The sequence below is a fragment of the Eucalyptus grandis genome, chromosome 4 (assembly GCF_016545825.1).
Source record: "Eucalyptus grandis isolate ANBG69807.140 chromosome 4, ASM1654582v1, whole genome shotgun sequence".
NCBI classification, from domain to species: Eukaryota; Viridiplantae; Streptophyta; class Magnoliopsida; order Myrtales; family Myrtaceae; genus Eucalyptus; species Eucalyptus grandis.
In genome coordinates, this window is record NC_052615.1 from 1979852 (window position 1) to 1988015 (window position 8164).

The 8164-nt window shown below is 39.0% G+C and overlaps 1 pseudogene; it reads left to right on the forward strand.

The window, feature by feature from the left end:
- The first annotated feature begins 753 nt into the window (after window positions 1-753).
- Window positions 754-3931, forward strand: LOC120292774 (annotated as a pseudogene).
- The last annotated feature ends 4233 nt before the right edge of the window (window positions 3932-8164 follow it).

The following is an 8164-nucleotide window of genomic DNA, read 5'->3' on the forward strand; positions in this document are numbered from 1 at the left end:
TCCTTTTCATTTCTCTTCTTCTTCCTCTAGTTGATCACAAAAATATAATAAAATTATTAAAAAATTAAAATAAAATTAAAAATAAAATACAATTATAACATCAAATTATATTATTAAAATATTATATAATTATATAATGAATTATTAAAAAATTAAAAAGAAAATATTTAAAAATTATTGTAAAATTAAAAAATTTATAAGTCACAAAAAATTTAAGTGTTGTACCAAACACATTTCTATTCCAAGAATAAAAATTTTGAGCAGTTATCAAACGCTTTCAAATGCTCAGAAACTTATTTATGGAATAAAACTAAAAGGAATCATTTCTTAGCAGAAATTATTCTCGGGAACAAAATAGTTATCAAACACACCCTAAACTTTCATTAAGACCCAATATGATTTTACTTTAAATTTTCAAGTTCATTTTCACCTTACCTTTTAAATGTTTAATCAACCCATGCACAACCTAATTGTGAAAATATGAGTCAAAGAATGGGTCTATGATTCATTCTGACACCTCTAATTCCAAAGCATGACGTTCTTATTCATCCAAATTAATCATGATGTGTTGAGGAGAGCCGGTTTGGAAAAAAGAAAAAAGTGCGTAAAGTACAATGCTAGAGAATGGCTCGAGTAAATAGGAAAAAAATCTGCTCTAAAAGTAGCTACAAATTGTGTCCGTGAGGGGCGTTCCACACCAACTCCTATATAAAGGATGGTTGGCATACTAAGTGACCTGAAACAGAATTTGCAATGGCTCTTCCAGCAGTGTCAACAAGCTTCCCTCCCTCCTCAATTCACCATAATCAGCCCTCTCTCTTATTCTTTAGAAACCTCCGCTCCTCCTCCTATGTCACCACCTCTTCCAACTCCTCTGGCGCTCAATTCGTGACATGCGCTTCGAAGATTGAAGTTCAAGAGATAGGGAGATGTCCAGCGAATTGGCAACCTAGCATTTGGGACTATGACTTTGTGCAGTCACTCAGTGTTGATTACACGGTAACGAATTTTCTTGTCTTTCACAAAACCCAGCCTAGCTTAAGTACTATGGGAAATATTCACATTTGGTCCTCAAACTTGGAAAGATTTCCCAACAATTTTTTTGGTCTATGGTTTTGACAATTTCGGTAACAATTTATTCCATGATGGCACTAATTATTTGAGTATTATACTATTGTTTGGCATCGATTAATATCTTGGCTTCACTTTGCTGCGCTCAAATTTTAAGTTACCACGCTGACGACCAAAAAAAAAAAAAAAAACAACAACAATATAAGTTTGGTGATCGAATTGCACTGTATCCCTATTTTCTGTTTACTTTGACGGGACGAGTCCATAAATCCCAAAACGACATGGAAACAAAGGACAAAGTGTACTTTGAATCTGATTTATGGATGTATACATCTTGTGTACTTCTGTATACGATTTATGGATGACATTCAAGATATGTAAAATCAATTTGCACATTCATCCATTGCCACAATATCAAATATACGGCCAACCACAACAATATTATATAGGAGATATCGATAAACCTGGTCAAAACGGCATATTCTCAACAAAAAAAGCAAGAGGTCAACAGTGCTTGTGCATTGACTTTGATTAAGATCTCATTTTTCCAAGTTTTTCATGTGCTAGGAGGATAAATATTCGGAGGAAGTCCAAAGGTTGAAGAAAGAAGTCAAGGGTCTATTCGACAGAGAGATGAATCAGGTGGCCAAGCTCGAGTTCATTGACATGGTTCAAAGACTTGGACTAGGATACCAATTCAAGATGGAGATCAAGAATGCTCTAAGTTCCATCTACACTGAAGATGCTCAACTTTCGGATGATCTCGAGGCCGTTTCCCTTCGATTCCGGCTACTCAAACAACATGGATACAACGTTCCACAAGGTACTCACCAACTATTAATCTTTTGTGAATCATGTTGATGCATCAAAATTTACCCTTCCATTCCTTTTGTTGGACATATAGATGTGTTTCAAAGGTTTATGAGCAAGACGGACACATTCAACGAATCGCTCAATGAAGATGTGAAGGGGCTTCTTGGTCTTTAAGAAGCTTCTTTTCATGGATTGGAAGGTGAAACCATACTCGATGAAGCTTGGACCTTTGCTTCTAAGCATCTAAAGGATCTAAACCTCGATGAAATTCCCACTAATTTAGCGAGCCACGTGAGTCATGCATTAGATATGCCGATCCACTGGAGGCCAAACAGGTTGGAGGCTCGGTGGTTCATTGACATGTACAAGAAACAGCAAGACATGATCCCCTCTTTGCTAAGATTGGCTAAATTAGACTTCAATTTAGTGCAGTCAATCTACAGGATGGAAGTCAGCCGTTTGGCAAGGTACACAATCAATCTAGCAACGTGGGAGCGCATTTTGATCGACTTAATCATCATATGACAATTTTTTTTCAGATGGTGGGTTGAACTTGGAGCAAACAAGATGACCTTTGTAGGGATAGGCTAGTGGAAAGCTATTTTTGGAGCAATACCATGGTTTTTGAACCTCAACATACAGCCGTAAGAGAAATGAATGGGAAGATTGCTAGTATGGTGGTACTTATTGATGGCGTTTATGATATATATGGGACGCTGGAAGAGCTTGAGCTCTTAACAGATTTCATTGTCAGGTTTGCCTTGTATCACCACCGTCATCATTTTCTCTTGTAACTATTATTGTCAAGAAACAAGATGGAATTAATTAGTCCATGAATGCAATGGAAAAAAAAATACTAAAAATTATATATTATGAAATAAATTTTTCAATGCGTTTTTGACATATCATGGTTTTTGTTGGTTGTTTGGGCTAATAAAGTAATGGTTGGCATTAGTTTTCATTATTGTAACTAAGAAGCATATTGAATGATGGTAAGATTCATAAGATTGCTAAAATGGTGATAACTTATCAAGGTGGGACATCACAAACATCGATAGCCTTCCTCCAACAATAAGGGATAGTTTCATGGCCTTGTACAACACCACCAATGAAATTGGATATTGGACAATGAGAGAGCGAGGAATCAACCCCATTCCTTACCTGCAGAAAGTGGTAATTTTGACTTGCTAGATCTTTCACTTGATAATTTCTAGTCCATGTTAGTCAACTCATTTTTCTACTTCTAACTTTCGTTATGACTTCTCTTTGAACGTTTGAGAGTCCTAAAAGTATGAGAAAAGAACGTCACTCGACTTGGTCATTGACACATTTTTTCGAATTTCAATTTTATAGTGGGCCGATGAATGCAAGGCGTTCCTGAAGGAAGTCCATTGGTGCAGCAACGGCATTAAACCGACCTTGAAGGAATACATGGACGTTGCGACGTATTCAGCCGGAGGGCTGGTTTTGCTGTTGGCCAGTTACTTCCTAACGACGGATAAATTGACAAAAGAGGGACTTGATTATGTGTCGAAAATCCCAAGCATAATGCATTGTTCTAGCAAGATGCTTCGACTCATCAATGATTTCAGTACATCATCGGTAACTTACTTTTATATTGTTCTTCTCCTCGTAAATAGTGTCTCATAGGAAAAAAATAGTACATCTTCTTTTTTATTTCTTCGATAATGACATGAGTATTTGGACTTATGCATATAACCCAACAATAATTGTCCATGCTTAGTATGAAGTGGCACGAGGAGACAATTTGAATGCGCTGGAATGCTACATGAATGAAACTGGCGCGTCGGAAGAGGCTGTGCGCGAACACATTACACATATGGTGCGTGAGGCATGGAAGTGGATGAATAGAGCCGTGTTTGAAGACTACCCAATTCCCGGAATAGGGCCTTTTCTTGGTGCCTGTTTAAACTTGGCACGAGTTTGTCATACTTTTTACCGATATGGAGATGGATTCGGTCATCCCAGTAATGACACCAAGGACTATCTTGTGTCAGCTATATACGAACCCGTGCCCCTCGATTAGGGATGCATTATTGACCAACGGTCTTGCTTGTGGAGAGAACCTTTGATCTTATGTGTCTTTCTTAGTTTTTTGGGCTCTGTAAGCTCTAAGATGTCGAAACTGTTTTACATTAAGCACGTGCTATTCCGTGCTTTGTGTGGTGGCTGATTATGTAATCACAAACAACAAACAATAAGGTGATCGAATTATATTGTATGTTGAATATTTAGCTTTTTGTATTGGAGAAAAATTGAAAAGAAAAGGACTATCTAGAAGAAAATAAAAAGTCGTTCGACTTTGACCAACGCTGGTTCAATGCAATTTGAAACGGTGGCTATGCATAAAGTTTTCTTCTACCATTGAGTTTCATTCGAACGGTGTCACGAAGATTCTCCAACATCCAGAACAGTGCGAGGCTATTTTGGAAGTTTCAAATGTCGATTAATTAGATTGGACCGAGTATCTTCTTCTTCTCCAACAATACTGCTATCTTTCTAGAACTTTCTTTGGGTTTGAATTCATAATCAAAGAACACTTTTGATGTGGACATCGAGCCATATCGAGGAGGAGGTGCTAAGGACCCATTGTCTATTCCTATTGGTTCGATTACTCGAGCGTGGGCCAAACAATTCAGGCAAGCAGTTGGCGTCATGGTTCGTGATCTTTGGCGTGAAGATGAAATTGGATCAAATCTTGAAGAATCTTGGTGCAATTTAATTATCTGGTCACCAAATAATTGACCAAGTCAATTTATATATATTCTTGTTTAAGAATATTCTAGAATAGGAATATTCTAAAATATGACGCATTAGATTTTTAGGGTTGGTTTTTAGGGTTTGTGTGGCAGCCTATATAGATTTGCCAAATTTATTTGGGGACATATATTTTTTATTTTTGAGGAAAAGAATTGAGAGGTTTCTTCTACTGCTCTTTTGAGGATTTGACTTTATCAAGATTCTCTTGTGGTGGTCGATTCAACTTATCAAGCGAGATAGCGGATTCTTTTGCTCGTGGCGTCTATAACATTGGTTGGTTGACACGCGTTCGTCAACCAGTCATGTTCAGACCGAGGTTGCCAATCACAGGTTTGATTGGAGGTTGAGGTTTGCAATTCGCACCATCTAGGCCTTCGTAGAATGATCCTTTCATAACGATTCACATTAGTTGGTATCATAGCTTGTTTCTATAAGGTCTATTTATCTTTAATTTTCTGTTTACATTCAGCAATTTGAAATTTATTGAGCTAGGATTTCAGTTCTAGCTGCTTTAGGGATCTGATTGCTTTTGCTCTTCCATATGTAGTTGTTTACTGTTAGTTTTAATTTTTTTTCTAGCATCTTAAATTGTATCTGAGTTCATCAAAAAAAAAAAAAAAAGTTTGTCAAAAAAAAGAAAGAAAATGCACACACAAAAAACGTGCGCAAGAAAAAAAAATAGATTCAGCAAAAAAAAAATTAGCTGAACAAAAAAAAATCAAGAAGGTGACTCGTTTGTTAGTAGACTTAATTGAAACAAAATCAGTAGTGATTTGCATTTCAATTGGAATTTCGAAAGTTGTACTCGTTGGTTTGAAATTATTACTTGCTGAAACAAAATCAATAGTGATCTAATCTTGTTTGATTAGTTTGATTGATTGTCGTGAGGGGGTTGAGAGACAGGTTTTGAGTCCAATAAAGAGCTTGTGAAAAGAGAATACGAGAGGAAAAATGCAAGAGTGTGTAAGCTTAATTGAGGGTGGAAAAAGCCTAAACTTGAGTTAAACACATGGGGGAGTGACAAACATCTTGAGAGAAACACATGAGGGAGCGATTGGTGAGGATTTTTGAGACTAACATTTACTTGCAAGTCTAAAATATGTCATGCGAAGAAAGCGTGAATCAACGGGAGGTTGACTCTATACGAAGGGATGAAGCACTCATGGAAAGCATCCAGCAATTGAGGGCCGTAGTGGAGGAGCTTAGTGGCCGAATGATGGGGAATGGCATGAGGGTTGACGGTGACCGAGAGATGCCCCGAGGAAGGCCGCAACATCAGCGAGATGCCTCTAGAACACAACATAGAAGGCATCGGCAATATGATGATGATGAGGCCAACATGGAGAATGATCAAGATGCTCGATTTGAAAGGTGGAATGGAGACCGAAGGTTTAGACACCGAGGAGATGATGAACTTGGCAACATCAAGATGAAGATTTATTCCTTCCAAGGGAAGAATGATCCCAATGCATATCTAGAGTGGGAGAAATGCATGGAGATGGTATTCGATTACCAATGATACTTTGAGCTCAAAAAGGTAAAAATTGCAGCTGTTGAATAGGTCGGCGATGCGTCTTGGGACATCACTATTTAATCGACCATCGAGAGATGGGCACGTGCTTAGAGAATCAGGGCGTGACATCCCCGTTTAGTGGTATCAGAGCAGGTTTGTGTTTAGAGTGATAAGGTGCGATGAGTCATGGGATAGTTAGTAGGAAAGACCATTTAAATATGCTAATGCGTGTGATTCATAGCTTATTGGTAGCTTGTTTGTGGGGTTACTCAAATTCTAATCTGGTATTGCACAAATAAATTCTAATCTGGTATTTGAATTAGAAAATAGGTTTCTATAAATATCTTGTAGCATGAGTAATTAGAAGCAAAGAACTCCTAGTAAGAGGGCAGTAGCCTCTGTAACTCAGGGTAGACGTCGACAAAGGTCAATACCCGAGGTGGTCGAGGTAGAGCGCGGGCTAAAGCTAGTGCAAGCAAGAGAGTACTGCCATAGGCCGGTACTAGTGTAGCAACATTAAGCGATCCTAGGTTTGACGAGATCATTTAGGTGCTAGTGACCATTGGGAACTTGTTGGGTCAACAAGTTCAGGACCGAGCCGCCACTGTTGCCGCCATTGCTACCGCCGCTAGTGTTGTAACCGCTATTGTTGCCACACCTGATGAGACTCAATCTGGAATTATGATCGGGGAGCAAGCTACCGCACCTAGATCAACATTCGATCCCAGTGGAGATAGCAATCGATTAGGGAAAAGACCAATGTCAGAGGAAGGGTATTCCATTCCACCCAATCGGAAAGAGTAGGATTGGAAAGTTGGTGCCCAACTAGAAGGGAGCGCGTCATTTCTGTAGGAAAAGGCATGGATCTGCCCCGTGTTGTAAAAAGGCAAGGGTTTGTTACGGGTGTCGCCAATATGGCCACTTGATCAAAGACTGTCCTAGCAGGTCAATGAGACCACAACTACTTCTACCACCGTTGCCGATAGAATAGAACGGAGGGAATGTGCTACAGGACATTCAGTGGAGTACTTAGAATGGGCCTCCAGTACAAGGAAGAGTGCATGCTGTCACTAGTTAGGAGGTAGAGGACTCATCGACCAATGCCAAATTTGTAGAAGGAAGCATGGACCATCCCAGTGTCCCGGTTTCACAAGAGCGTGCTTTGAATGTGGCTAGCAAGGCCATTAGGCAAGGAACTATCCTCATAGGTCCAAGGGGGCACAAGCATCACTATTGTAGACAAGACACCACTAGAATGGTGAAAGGAATAGGAATGAGCCGAACCATGTACCAATTTGGGGAAGGATGTTTTTGGGGTGATTTTATCAAAGTAGCCTAGCATAGTTTTTGGGTTAAGTTGGTAGAATTTTAGTTTGTTGTAATAAAGTTGTAGAAAGAAGAATCACTGGTTATAGTTGTACTTGACTAGTTGCTTATGTGCAACTTGGACGTCCTATACGAAATGAGTTGGCTCAAGGAGCATTTTCTGGTAATGAATGGATGCTGTGAAGTAACCCAGTTCAATCCCTTAGCATGTGAAAGTTTCGAGTTACTGGGAGTCGAAAAGGACCCTCGATCTCTTTTACTTTGTCTCTTAAGGCGACCAGTAACTAGATGGATGTGAAATTTCTTGACAATTGTGATGGATGCGTTAGTGGAGGAACCAAGAAAACGAAAATCGTAACCGTGGTACAGAAGCTTTTTGAGATGTTTCCAAAGAAATCGCCAGGGCTGCCGCCAGATAGTGAAATAGAATTCATGATTGAGTTAACACCTGAGATAAAGCCAATCTCTAAGGCTCCTTATCGGATCTCGTTGTCTGAGTTGAAAGAATGCAAATGCAGGAGTTGTTGGATAAGGGATTCATACATCCTAGTGCATCGTCTTGGGGAGCACCAATTATGCTCGTGAAGAAGAAATATGGCTCATTGCGTTTGTGCATTGACTATCGTCAACTCAATCTAGGAAATGATTAAGAATAAGTAT